Source organism: Psammomys obesus, unplaced genomic scaffold, assembly GCF_907164565.1.
Source record: "Psammomys obesus unplaced genomic scaffold, mPsaObe1.curated_primary_1811, whole genome shotgun sequence".
NCBI lineage: Eukaryota > Metazoa > Chordata > Mammalia > Rodentia > Muridae > Psammomys > Psammomys obesus.
This window is the reverse complement of record NW_026596244.1, coordinates 1,751,196-1,765,168: the sequence shown is the minus strand read 5'-3', so window position 1 is coordinate 1,765,168 and position 13,973 is coordinate 1,751,196. Positions and strand designations below refer to the sequence as shown.

Below are 13,973 nucleotides of genomic sequence, written 5' to 3'. Positions count from 1 at the left end.
AGTATATAGTCTTTATCCCTGAATGATCACTCAACTATTATTCCCATATTTGTATCGTTTGTAAGCTTTGGGATAGATTAAGGGCCAAGATGGTAACTAAATAATAATTTAGTTAATTAATTTATTGTAACAATTGTAAATAATTTTTTGTAACAAATCTGGATATACAGAAATATGGTCATGGTAGTAGAGAAGTAATTGTGTTATCAGTATTCTGTGTCGGTTAACAACTTATATTAATATGGTGATATTTTTTAAATGAGAAAAAAACAATAGCTATACACTAAAATCTTTTTAGACTATAGCGTTTTTTTGTTTGTGTTTTTTTTTTTTTTTTTGTAACTACTATTCATTTTATATTCTAGGATCCAATCCAGAATAGTGTATTTTCTTTATTTGGTCTAAGGTAACAATAGCAGAATCATATATGGTGCATACATCGAAGATAGAAATAATAGGATTTGCATTTATTGACTGCATATGATCAACAAAGCAAAGAAACTTCAAACATTTTGGGGTCTTTAAGAACTCAATAGATAATGGTCAGTTTTATTGAAATATGTTAACTTCTGGACTGGATGAGAACATTAATGGTTTCATCTTGGCCTTGTTAAAAGGTGAGTGTAGAAAAAACAATAATGAATGTGAAACATTTAAGTGAATGGCTACTACATGCCATGTGTTCACTAAATGATAGCCGTTAAGATATCATTAGTATCAAGAAGGAGTTTTAATGTTGCTTCAGATGGCACGGAATATTCCTGTGAATCTTCAGGCCTTTTTATGATTGTAGGGTAAGTTCAAGGCTTTCTTACCCTCCTCTGGACTACATTTAGTCCTTCCTCAGAATTCAGTGAGCATCAGGGAAAGAAGCCAAGCTTATATGGGCATCTGTAAAAACGCGACAGAAACAAAAAGTATGTAAGGCAAGGAAAGGAATGTTAAGAAAATGGAAAAAAAAATGTTTCATTAGCTCCTGGTAAGAGTTGAAATGAGATTAACATGGTATACTTGTACTAACCTGAGAAGGGCATATATGTGAGGAAAGGATTTTAAAATCGGTGTATAGCAGTGCTTCTCACACTGTGGGTCACTGTTCTTGTGAGGGATGAATGACACTTTCATGATGGTCTCCATGGAAACACATAGATCTCTACATTATGATTCATAACAGTAGCAAACTTACAGTTATGAAGTAGTAAAAAAAAATTCTTTTATGGTTGGGTCACCACAAGATGAGGAACTCTATTAAAGTGTCGTAGCATTAGGACGGTTGAGAGCCACCGGTGTAGAGGAAAGAAGAAAACAACTTTACAGTATCAAAGTACTATCAGTAGAAAAACTACTCTAAGGCCATAGGAGAAACTGGTTGTTAAGAATCTGGAATGAATGACATGGCTTCCAATGTTCAGGCCATTCCTATCTCAATTTTCATTACAGAACTAAAAATTGATGCCTTGAATGTAATGGCAACTTATCACTTAGTTAATCTTTGTTAGTATGAAATATCTGTAGTAGAATCCTATTCTGAAAAAAAAGGTCCAGAGTACTTTAAATTTTAATTGTTATGTGCCTCATCTTGTTTGATGTTAAACTATTTTATGTTTTATTTACTGTTAAACTATTTCCACCTCAGAGAGGATGGAAAGAGTAGTGAATAAAAATGAGATATTGCTCTCTTTATTTCCTATGAAAGAAAGGTATAATATTTTAAATTTTGTGTGATTTTGCTGAAAGAAAGCTTATAAGAGTGGGCTATGGATAATCCAATAAAAGTGGAGTAGCTGCAATGTGAGGGCTATGAATCTTGTCACAATGCTGTTGAGTTCTTTTCAGTGATGGTTGTAATCAAATGACTCAGCTCTTGCCAAGTGTGTGGTTCTGCAAGTGGAAACATGCACCTAGCTTTATGTCAAAGGTAAGATTTTCTGAGTAAAGTTGTATACTGAAATGCATTCAATTTATATGTTCTGTGCCTATCAAAAAGGGTCAATAAGGCAGTGTTGGTATCATATCAGATTTGAAAATGGGATCTACATTTCAGGAATATTAATTCATTATAAAATATGTTACCCTTCTATTCCCAAGACAGGAGATAGATTTATGTCAATTGGTAGAAGGAATTCAAACAAATGAATAAAGGCTGTTTCAAATTCTAGAAGAATCCTTCTGACACTAATTATATTTTCCTGAATATGGCATCATGAGGCATGGTATGCCTTGCATTCATTTAAGTTTCCCAGTGAAGACACAGATCCTCAGGCTTACTCCTTTCAATAGGCTCTAACTGAGCAATGTAGAGAATACTGAACCGTTTTTTCACTTACTCTTGTTTGTGGTAATTCAGTGGATGTAGCATGCTCTGTGGGTGCCACATATATCTTCAATTTATTTGATCTGTTTATATGTTATTTTTCTGAAAATGTTTACACGCTAAGCAGTGGGCATAACGAATGATGCTTAAAGCATTCTCAAGCAAGAGAATGCTATTTAGAAAATGAATGTTTTCATTCAGAGCTAGCATGGCAGAACCAGACATGAATCCCATTAGAAGATTTTGTTCTTTAACTGTAGCCCCAGGGGACAGACAAAATGGCAATGAAGAGTGACTTCATGTGGACAAATGAATAACAGATACTTATGTTGGTGATATAAACCCTCCCATTCCTTCCTTTAATAAAGCATATTAAATTATAATGGTGTTCTTCTAAAAAGTGTCCAACTACCCTTTGCTTTCTCTATACAGAATCAAACATTACAGTTTGGTGTTTCTGAATTTATTTATTTTTTTATAATTTCAATAGGGTGGAAATGAAGGAAAAACTCAATAACATATGTATCTTTAGACACCCTCTGAATAAGCTTCTAGAGGCTTCTTTCTTAATTTAAGAAAAGTAACGAAGTAGTCTCAGATTTGAATGTTTTTACCATGGCTGTGCAAGATACCAACCAATGTCTCAGTCTTTTTTTAAAACTTTATATAAATATAAATATAAATATATATATATATATATATATATTAATTACAGTTTATTCACTTTGTATCCCAGCAGTAGCACCTTCCCTCATCTCCCAATCCCACTCTCCCTCCTTCATCTCCTCCCATGCCCCTCCCCTAGTTCACGGATAGGGGAGGTCCTACTCCCCTTCCTTCTGACCCTAGCCTATCAGGTCTCATCAGGAGTGGCTGCCATTGTCTTCCTATGTGGTGTATTATGGTTGCTCCCCACAAGGGGAGGTGATCAAAGAGCTAGCCACTGAGTTCATGTCAGAGACCGCCCCCTTCCCTCTTACTCGGAGAGAACACTGAGCTGCCATGGGCTATATCTGTGCAGGGGTTCTAGGTTATCTCCATGAATGGTCCTTGTTTGGATTATGAGTCTAGAAAAAGACCCCAGATTTTTTTGGTTCTGTTGTTCTCCTTGTGGAGCTCCTGTCCTCTCCAGGTAATATTAACTCCCCCTTCTTTCATATGATTCCCTGCACTCTGCCCAAAGTTTGGCTATGAGTCTCAGCATCTGCTTTGACACCCTCCTGGGCAGAGTCTTTTAGAGGCCCTCTGTGGTAGGCTCCTATCCTGTTCCCTGTTCTCACCCTCTTCTGTTGTCCAGAGTCTCCATTAACTTTATTTTACAAAGAAGAAAAACAAAACAAAACAAAAACAAACAAACAAACAAAAAAACCCAAAACCTCTAGGTTTGCTTCAGTTGGTTACCTGCTTCAGTGGCAAAGCTTTGGCACCTTCTCTCAGAGAATTACACAAAACAGGGTACACCAAAGGTGGAAGGCAAAAGTCTTTTTGGTAACCTAGACAATGAAAACAACAAAATATCGCCAGGCCCATCTGGAAAACGTTAGAGGTTTAAATAACCTTTTGAGGTGTCTTTACTGTACTCCTCTGCGTTAATGTCCTCACACTTTAGGGGGAGGGGTTCCCATTTCTGGAAGTGCTGGAAGACAGGCACGTTCTCTTGCAAGCACTGCTGCACACTCCAGAATCACTGGAGTGTCGAGACTTATGGAAGGGGGAGGGGATTTCTATCCAGGAGGAGCCAATTTCTTCTTAAACGTTATCCTGGGCAAGCTGATCTTCTGGAAACACTGGTGGGCTCATTCTGGATGCCCATGGCAGTCCAGCTACCATCTTCCTCTGATAAGCTCCTGGGCCTCCCCACCCTGACATTGCAGGGAACGTTGGGTCAGGGTAATAGCCCAGGGCATGGGATGTTTGGAGGGGCAAGGACTTAATACCATGTGGGATCAAGGTTCTGGAAGTGTATTCAGACTCATAGGCCCCGATGACTAGCTTGTTGGTCACAGGTTCCTAAAGGGCATGACAAGCCACAGCTGGGAAGGGTTGTTCACCTCTTAGCTCTCTAGGGACAATTTGAGGGATCCAGGAGAATCGGTTGGAGATGGAGTTAAACTGCTGTTTTCTGAAGCGGTATTCATGGAATCAAAGTTGTCTTTAAAGCCTTTGGCAAAGGAGTTATGATCGATGTTTAGCTGAGTAATAGCTGTGTTTTGGTAGGAAGTCACTGAGATGAACTGTGTCTCTGAGAAGCTAAAGGTCTGCGTCTTAGAAGGATCATTCACTCCATCTTCTGTCAGTTGTCCAAAGTGCAGTTGCTGTGGTATTTGTGCAAAGACTACAGCACTATTATGTTATTGGAGTTTCAGAGACTGGGAGGTACGAGGGTCAGCGGTGCCACTGGATGCAGTAGATCTAGCCTGCACTACACATACAAGACCTGCCCCCAACCTGAACAAGGCAAACACACCAGGGTGCGTGTACTTATCAACATTCTTGCATTTTGGCTCTCAAGTCCCGGCCAAATTTTTATATTTCGGTGTCTAATAGCAAGAGAGTACAAACAACAAAGGCAAAACACATAAACAGAAATTTTAAAAGTGGGCAATGTCCCAACTGCAAATATTAGTTAACCACAGTGACAAAAGTTTGGGCTCTCAAAGGCCCCCCACCCCTCACTCTTCTTAGATAAATCCTTTCTCTGTACCAGTTTTTCCATTCTTTCTCTTTCTTTTTCTTTCTTTCTTTCTTTCTTTCTTTCTTTCTTTCTTTCTTTCTTTCTTTCTTTCTCTCTCTCCCTCTCTCCTCCCTCCCTCGCTTTCCCTCTCTCTTTCTTTCTTCTTACTTTCTCTCCTTATTTATTGGTTCTAGTGGGACATCTCAAATCATGCCTGAAGAAGAAGCTTCTGAAACAGGACAGTATGTACATACTCATGGCTAGGCTGTGCTTCGCAGGGCATTTTGATTCAATCTTCCTCACCAGCAAAAGCAAAGTCTGGATATTATTTACAAGAAAGTTTTAACTTAAATTCTACTTTTAAAAGCTCTTAACAGGAGTATCAATTAGTGATTATGTTGTAATTATTCAAATTTTTGCGGTTTTTTTACTGTTTATTTTTCTTTTTAATTTTTTATTTTTATATTAATCACAGGTTATTTACTTTGTATCCCAGCCATAGCCCCCTCCCTCATGCCCTCCCAATCCCACCCTGCCTCCCTCATTTTCTCCCTGCCCCTTTCCAAGCCCACTAATAGGGGAGGACCTCCTCCCCTTCCATCTGACCCTAGCTTATCAAGTCTCTTCAGGACTGGCTGCAATGTCCTCTTCGTGGCCTAGCAAGGCTGCTCCTCCCTTGGGTGGGTGGGGAGGGTGTCACAGGACTTGCCATTGAGTTCATGTCAGAAATAGTCCCTGTTCCTCTTATTAGAGAACCCATTTGAATACTGAGCTACCATGGGCTATATCCAAGCAGGGGTTCTAGGTTATATCCATACATGGTCCTTGGTTGGAGAAACAGTCTAATGAAGGACCCCTGTGCCCTAATATATTTGGTCCTTGTGGAGTTCCTGTACTCTCCAGGTCTTACTAACTCTCCCTTCTTTCATATGATTCCCTGCACTCTGCTGAAGGTTTGGTTATGAGTCTTAATATCTGCTTTGATATACTGCTAGGTAAAGTCTTTCATAGGCCCTCTATGGTAGGTTCCTGTTCTGTTGCGTGTTTTCTCCTACATCCAATGTCCATCCCATTTGTCCGTGAGGATTAGTCATCTTACCCGAGTCCTCTTTCTTGCTTATCTTCTTTAGGTAGAATGACAGAAAAACACTTAAAGAAATGCTCAATTTGCTTAGCCCTCAGGGAGATGCAAATCAAAACGACCCTGACATTTCACTTTACACCCATCAGAATGGCTAAGATAAAAAACTCAAGTGACAACACATGCTGGAGAGGTTGTGGAGAAAGGGGAACCCTCCTCCATTGCTGGTGGGAATGCAAACTTGTACAACCACTTTGGAAATCAATCTGGCGCTTTCTCAGACAATTAGGAATAGTGTTTCCTCAAGATCCAGCTATATACCACTCCTAGGCACATATCCAAAAGATGCTCAAATACACAACAAGGACTTTTGCTCAACCATGTTTATAGCAACTTTATTCGTAATAGCCAGAACCTGGAAACAACCCAGATGTCTCTCAGTTGAGGAATGGATACAGAAATTGTGGTACTTTTACACAATGTAATACTACTAAGCAATTAAAAACGAGGAAATCATGAAATTTGCAGGCAAATGGTGGGATCTAGAAAAGATTATCCTGAGTGAGGTATTCCAGAAGCAGAAAGACACACATGGTATATAATCACTTAAATAGACCTATAAGATAAGATAAATATACTGAAATCTATACACCTGAAGAAGATTTTTGCGATTTTTAAAAAGGACTCCCAACTTTGAAATATGCAGACTTGTTCAAATAACACCTAAAATTATTAGGCACTCCTTCCACTAAGAACAAAAGCCTCACATGCAATTACATTTTATAATGACACTGCTTATTCTGTGGAAAGAAGCTCTGATTCCTTGAACTTGGCTGTACTGCCTTGAACATGATTGTATCGCCATCTTTACATATTTCTCTGAATGTGATCAAAATTATATACTTTATGATAGACAAAAGAGGTGTTGCTGTGATGGGTTGGCGAAGATTAAGGCGATTCCACAGTATGGTAGGATTTCCTCAAATTCTCCAGGTGAAGTCCTTGTTGTCATCCTACATACATTCCACCAATTCCAGCAAAACTATTATTTAAAAAATACTCACTTATAAGTGGATGTTAGATATGTAATACAGGATAAACATACTAAAATCTGTGTACCTGAAGAAACTAATCAAGAAGAAGGACTCTGGCTAAGATGCTCAATCCCCATTCAGAAAGGCAAAGAGGATGGACATCAGAAGAAGAAGAAAACAGGGAACAGGACAGGAGCCTACCACAGAGGGCGTCTGAAATGCTCTACCCTGCAGGGTATCAAAGCAGGTGCTGAGACTCATAGCCAAACTTTGGGCAGAGTGCAGATAATCTTATGAAAGAAGGGGGAGATAGTAAGACCTGGAGAGGACAGGAGCTCCACAAGAAGAGCAACAGAACAACAACAAAAAAAAAATCTGGGCACGGGGGTCTTTTCTGAGACTGATACTCCAGCCTAGGACCATTCATGGAGATAACCTAGAACCCATGCACAGATGTAGCCCATGGCAGTTCAGTGTCCATGTGGGTTCCATAATAATGGGAGCAGGGACTGTATCTGACATGAACTCAGCTGCTGGCTCTTTGATCACCTCCCCCTGAGGAGGGAGCAGCCTTACCAGGCCACAGAGGAAGACAATGCAGCCACTCCTGATGAGATCTGATAGACTAAGATCAGAAGGAAGGGGAGGAAGTCCTCACTTATCAATGGACTTGGGGAGGAGCATGGGTGAAGAAGGGGGAGGGAGGATGGGATTAGGAGAGGAGGAGGGAGGGAGGGCTATAAAGTGAATAAACTGTAATTATAAAAATTAAAAAAAATTAAAATTAAAATATTTTTATTAATTATTTGAAAATTTTATACAATGTATTTGATAATACCTTAACTTCTTCCTTTAACTCTTCCTACATACACCCAATTCCCTATCCTCTCAACCTCTTCTCATATAGTCCATCAACTCCAATATGTGTTGTGTACATAGTTGTGTGTAGTAGCCAACTACTGGAAGGTGGACAAACCAAGCAGGCAAACCTTATAGGAACCTGATTTTCTCTTACCCAGAAGCCATCAGTTCCTCATAGTTTTTATATCTCCTCAGTTAGAGATGAGGTTCATGTTTCTTCCCCTTTCTAGAATTTTTACTTGATCTTGTTCAGTTCTTGTGTGGGAGACTATAGCTACTAAGCTTTTAAGTGCATCAGCTCAGTTATGGTCAGAGGACATTGCTTTGTTCTCGTCAGGCTCTAACAATCTTCCCATTTCCTGTTCTGAGGTGGTCTTCGACCCTGGAGAGGGGACTGTGCTGTTGATGCCCCATTTGTGGCTGAGTACTCCATAGTCAATTATTCTCTGCACTTGAACTTTTTGTGAGTTTCTGTAAGTTTCCAAGCCAGATGAAGGATGGTAGAGCACTGTCCAAACCCTGGATTTCTCTCAGAGAGCACAACAGGAGTGGAGAAGCTCCTTACCCAAATCAGTCTTGGGCCTACTCAACTCCATACAAAGTGTCATGGTAAAGCCAGTTAGGCTTCTGTTTATCTCACTAGAGAACTGGCTTCTCAAAAATCATGTTTGACACCCCCCCCCCCCCAGGGGAGGAGCAGTCTGTTAGGCCACAGAGGAGGACTTTGCAGCCAGCCCTGAAGATACCTGATAAAACAGGGTCAAATGAAAGGGGAGGAGGTCCTCCCCTATCAGTGGACTTGGAAAGGGGCAGGGAGGAGACCAGGGAGGGAGTGTGGGGTTGGGGAGGGAATGAGGGAGCAGGATACAGCTGGGACACAGAGTTAACAAAATGTAACTAAAAAGAAAAATAAAATTAAAAAAAAAGAAGAAAAATAATCATGTGACTAGCAGCCTACTAATCTAACTGCTACATTTGGAAAGTTCCTGCCTCCTCTTGTAAGCTTTAGTATTTGAATTGCTGAGTCGCTAATATTTGCCAGTCTTCAGTGAGGAATGCATATGCAAATTAGATGCATTTCCTCCCTCATCCTTTTTTCTGTCTCACCCCCTGATTCCAGCCACATAAGCTAGCCCCATCACTCAGTAAAACAGCTGTCCTCTGGTTATACTTGCAGTACTCACTGGAGCCAGAGACCTGCTTCCTAGCTTCTCCACATGCTGACAGCAACAGAGCGCAAGAGTCAGAGGTCAAGGACACACAAATTCTGCATTAACCATCACTGAAAATAAAGTTCCATGATGAGGTCTGAAGGGTTATATTAATCCATGGCCATAGACATATAGATTTAGAGATTGGTGTGATAACTATGTCTATTTAGCAAAATAATAGTAATTGTTTGAATCATGGGACCTGTGAATTATTTGACCACGTTTTTTTTAGTCATTTTCACACTGGCATGCATATGTTTCCTTCTGAGGAGTGGGCTTTAAATCCAGAAAAGAGTCGATTAATTTCATAACATTCATGGTACTATGGCACTCATGAACATACATTGCCATTTTGGTCATTATTGCAGTTTATGTGGCTCATAATTGATAAAACTGTCCGTAAAACAAAATTATTAACTTCTACAGTAACTCTATGGGAGTTAGCAACATTCAAATTCATAGAAATTTATATGATAAGACATCATCACCTTAAAGTAAAAATAAGATACATAAACCAGACAATTCATAATGGAAACTCATAGCCATCTTTAGAAGATCCGGTGCAGTAATTTCTGTGTCAGAAGTCTATAGGAGGGATGGTATTCTTTTTTTTTTTAATTTTTAGTTTTTTTTTAATATTAGTTACAGTTTGTTATCTTTGTATCCCTGCTGTATCCCACTAACTCTTTCCCTCCCCATCCCACCCTTCCTCCCTCATCTTCTCCCTGCCCCTTTCCAAGTCCACTGATAAGGGAGAACCTCCTCCCCTTCCATCTGATACTGGTTTATCAGGTGTCTTCAGGACTGGCTGCAAAGTCCTCCTCTGTGGCCTAGAAAGGCTGCTTCTCCCAGGGGGAGGGTGGGGGAGGTCAAAGAGCCTGCCATCGAGTTCATGTCAGAAACAGTGAGGGAAAGTGTTCTATGGTGCCTTTATTCTAGATCTATTTATGCAATTATTTCTCTCCATCTTGTACAAACCACAGTATTTTCTTTCTAAACTATTGTAATAATTATTTCTATCCAATCTTGACCCCATCTCATCATCATTTTTTACATAGCAAAGTGAAAATTTCAAAGCACTGCTTCTTATTTGGCCAAAACACTTCACTAGATATTCACATACCATCTTAGCAATTCTAAAATCTATAACAGCAACATCAAAGGCCCGTTCATGATGCCTACCTACTAAGTCCCTCCATCCAGTCATTGATTACCTTCTAGCCATTTATTAAGTTTCACTCAATGGCAGGCTCTTTGACCTCTCCCCTCCCCGGAGGGAGGAGCAGCCCTGCTAGGCCACAGAGGAGGACTTTGCAGCCAGTCCTGAAGATACCTGATAAACCAGAGTCAGATAATTACCTATCTACACTGTAAAAATATTTTATATGGTTCAAGTTTTAAAAAAAAGTTTCAGGGTATTTACTTATTTACACAGTTCTCTTAAAGTTCTGACTTCAAGTGACACCTCTGACATAGTGTTTGGAGAGCAGGGTTGAGAGTGCTAACTGATACAGTTGGCTTTCCATCATTTAAAAGACATTAAAGTGATGTCTTAGAGATCCTGTTTTACATTGTCAAAGCCTCTTTCATCAGCTCTTATTAGTATTCAGCTATTCATTCTACAAGTTTCAGCTTGAAAGTCACTTCTACAGGAGTGTTTTATCTAACTTCTAATGGTAATCTGGGTCTTTTGCACTGCAATCGCATAACAGCACTTCGTATCTCTTTAGAATAATGAAGATAGTTGTAATAAACTCTTTCTGTGATCCCATCTCTAAAGAATAACTACATAACTAGTTTCTGAGTCATTCTATACTTGATATCTCTTATAATAATACCTTTAAAAGTGTTAATGTCATGCCTTAATTGATTTTATCAGTGCTTAGCACATTTCTCTGCTTAATAAATATTTTTGAATGAACTAATTAATTAATATATTAACTTTAAAACCTAATATAGTACATTTTGACTAGTTTAAATATTCTCAGTTAAAGTCAGATAATTACCTATCTACACTCTAAAAATATTTTATATGGTTCAAGTTTTAAAAAAAAGTTTCAGGGTATTTACTTATTTACTTAGTCTCGGACTAGCTAAATAGCCTGGGAACAAGAACAACTTCCACACATGAAAAAGAGGTTTAAGTCTCTTGAGGACACGATAAGGTCACGTGCCCTGATCCAAAAAATAATACAGTGCTGGTTAAAATGATCTGGCAATACCCATGCTTTCCTTCTATTTTTAGCAAGCTGCAGTCTCTTTGTAACTTTTGTATTTGTTATTAAAAGGACTCCAAGAAGTTAATGTAATTTCTCATTTCTATGACTCAATTCTCACTGCAAATGAAGACACTAATTTCTGGTTTATAGATAACTTATTTATCATTTTAATGAATAGTCATCAGTGTCCCAAGTTCAAGTGCAAGTTTTCTGTGCTAAGAGTAGAAAGGATTCAGAGTAAATGTTGTTAAAGAATACAAACCACTTCAGACTGCAATCGACCTTAGATACATAAGTACACCCATGCTTCTAGAGTCTAGTATATGCTTTTAAAGATGTATCAAAAGCTACACCCAGATAGTCTCACTAACGTGGCTGTTTAAACATGAGCTGAACAATAATAATAATAATCAACATGCCAAAGTACATGGGGAAAAGACCCTGAAGGCACAATACTACACACACACACACACAGAGAGAGAGAGAGAGAGAGAGAGAGAGAGAGAGAGAGAAAGAGAGAGAAAGAGAGAGAGAGAGAACAGGGACAAAAACAGAAAAATAAAACAACACAAAACTATAGGCAACTAAGGAATAAGGAGAGCAAGAGAATGGTTTCCTCGGGGAGGAGAACCAATTGGTTATTTAACACCAAATGCTCATCCCTAAACATTTATCTAGAAGTAACATGATATAGACTAAATAGAAGAAAATAAGTAGGTATGTATGGAAGATTTTGAAGGGAAGAGAGGGAAATGGAGGGAAAATTATGTAATTATTATTTCAAAAACAAAAGAAACAATTAAAATATATACTTTATTATTAAATTTAGTAACATATTATAACATAATTATAATAATTAAAATATGGGACTTTATATTTACTGCACAGAAGCTTGTGTTAAAGTCTTCATAAAGATTTAGGAATTCAATATCCAAATCATTGATAATGGGAAGAGGTTGAACAGAACAAGGGAGGAGCTTTCAAAAATTGTCACATAACTGTCATTTATTTGATGAAAGCAGGAACAATAGACAATTTGACTAGTGAAACACCACTTCAAGACAGTGCACATGAAAAGTATCAGGTTCTGCACATAAACACAGCAACAGAGAAAGCTTAACAACTAACATCTATATTAGTTTCCACATGTTAAAGAGTCTATGACCTCCCACTATAGACCAAGTCTTTGACACGAATCTTTTCAGGGAACATGTATTATTTATACCACTGAACTACTTGTAAATCCAAACAAGTAGGCAAGGTATTGTTGAACTTCTTAGTCAAGCAGTGAATGTGCAATATAGTTTGGTAAGAGATGAGCTCTGAAATTAAAATGGATGGCCCTCAGTCCCAGCATTCTGCTGATGATGAACAAAGAAAAGTTCTGAGATGAATGAGAAAAGAGTCCTTTCATATAAGTCTCAGCGATTTAGTAGGGGGCATTTCTAGACTTAGAAATGTATGAGCTAGTAACATTCCTGTTCATCTAAGACAGATTCTATTAGCAGGTAAGAGTAATGATCTAGTAAGGAAGAGTACAGTTGTTAACATGTTAGACCTCAGGTAGTAGAACCTTTAAAACATGAATTTCGTGAAATTCAGTTAATAAAATGTACTAGAAGATGAGTAATCTAGTTATGTAGAAGCAGGAAAAGTAAAATTATTGCTTAAACGTGAATAGTATTCACTGTCAAAATAAAGTATCCATGTAATGGATCCAATTAAAAGAATTGACATACAATTTTTTTGGATTCGTTATGGGTATAGTTAAACACTAATAACTAAACTATGCTTACCTCCTTTAAAATATTCTGAACGGTAATCATGGCTTTTTTGTAATAGAGAAATATAAGATTTCAAATATAAATAATTCCACAAAGTAAACATAATGATCAAAATACATATAGTTGAAATCACATCCTGTCTTGCAAAAATACTCTGGAAAAGTGGCTTTCACAATGAATTGTAAGACTAGTTATTGAAAGGCAAATTAGAAGACCAAATTTAGATTCTTCCAGTAAAACACAAAATCCTTATTTGGTAATAGAAAACCATCATGAGCAGTTTAAACCAACTGATAGCTGTAATGTATAAAAGTAGATTGTAATTTGGGTGCTGCAACAGCACTAATAAAAGGACATTGCTTACAAAGCCAGGCTCCAGTTTTGGGTTCTTGGTTCACACTATTCCGTTCTGGAAGACAGAACCACAATGGAAAAGTGCTCCTACCAGACTGCCATGCGCGTAACTGTGGTGAACCCCTGCACAGGTGTAGCCCATGGCAGTTCAGTGTCCAAGTGGGTTACATAGTAATGGGACTGCCTCTGACATAATCTCATTGGCCTGCTCGTTGATCACTTCCCCCTGAGGGGGGAGCAGCCTTACCAGGCCACAGAAGATGACAATGTAGCCACTTTTGATGAGAACTGATAGACCAAGATGAGAAAGAAGAGGAGAACCTCCCCTACCAGTGGACTTGGGGAGTGGCATGCATGCAGAAAGGGGAGGGAGGGTGGGATCGGCAGGGGAGGAGGGATGGGCTTATGGGGGGGATACAAAATGAATAAAGTGTAATTAAT

The 13,973-nt window shown here is 38.6% G+C and overlaps 1 pseudogene; it reads right to left on the bottom strand.

The window, feature by feature from the left end:
• Nucleotides 1-3,854: 3,854 nt before the first annotated feature.
• LOC129668524 (eomesodermin homolog) lies at nucleotides 3,855-13,634 on the bottom strand (annotated as a pseudogene).
• Nucleotides 13,635-13,973: the final 339 nt, after the last annotated feature.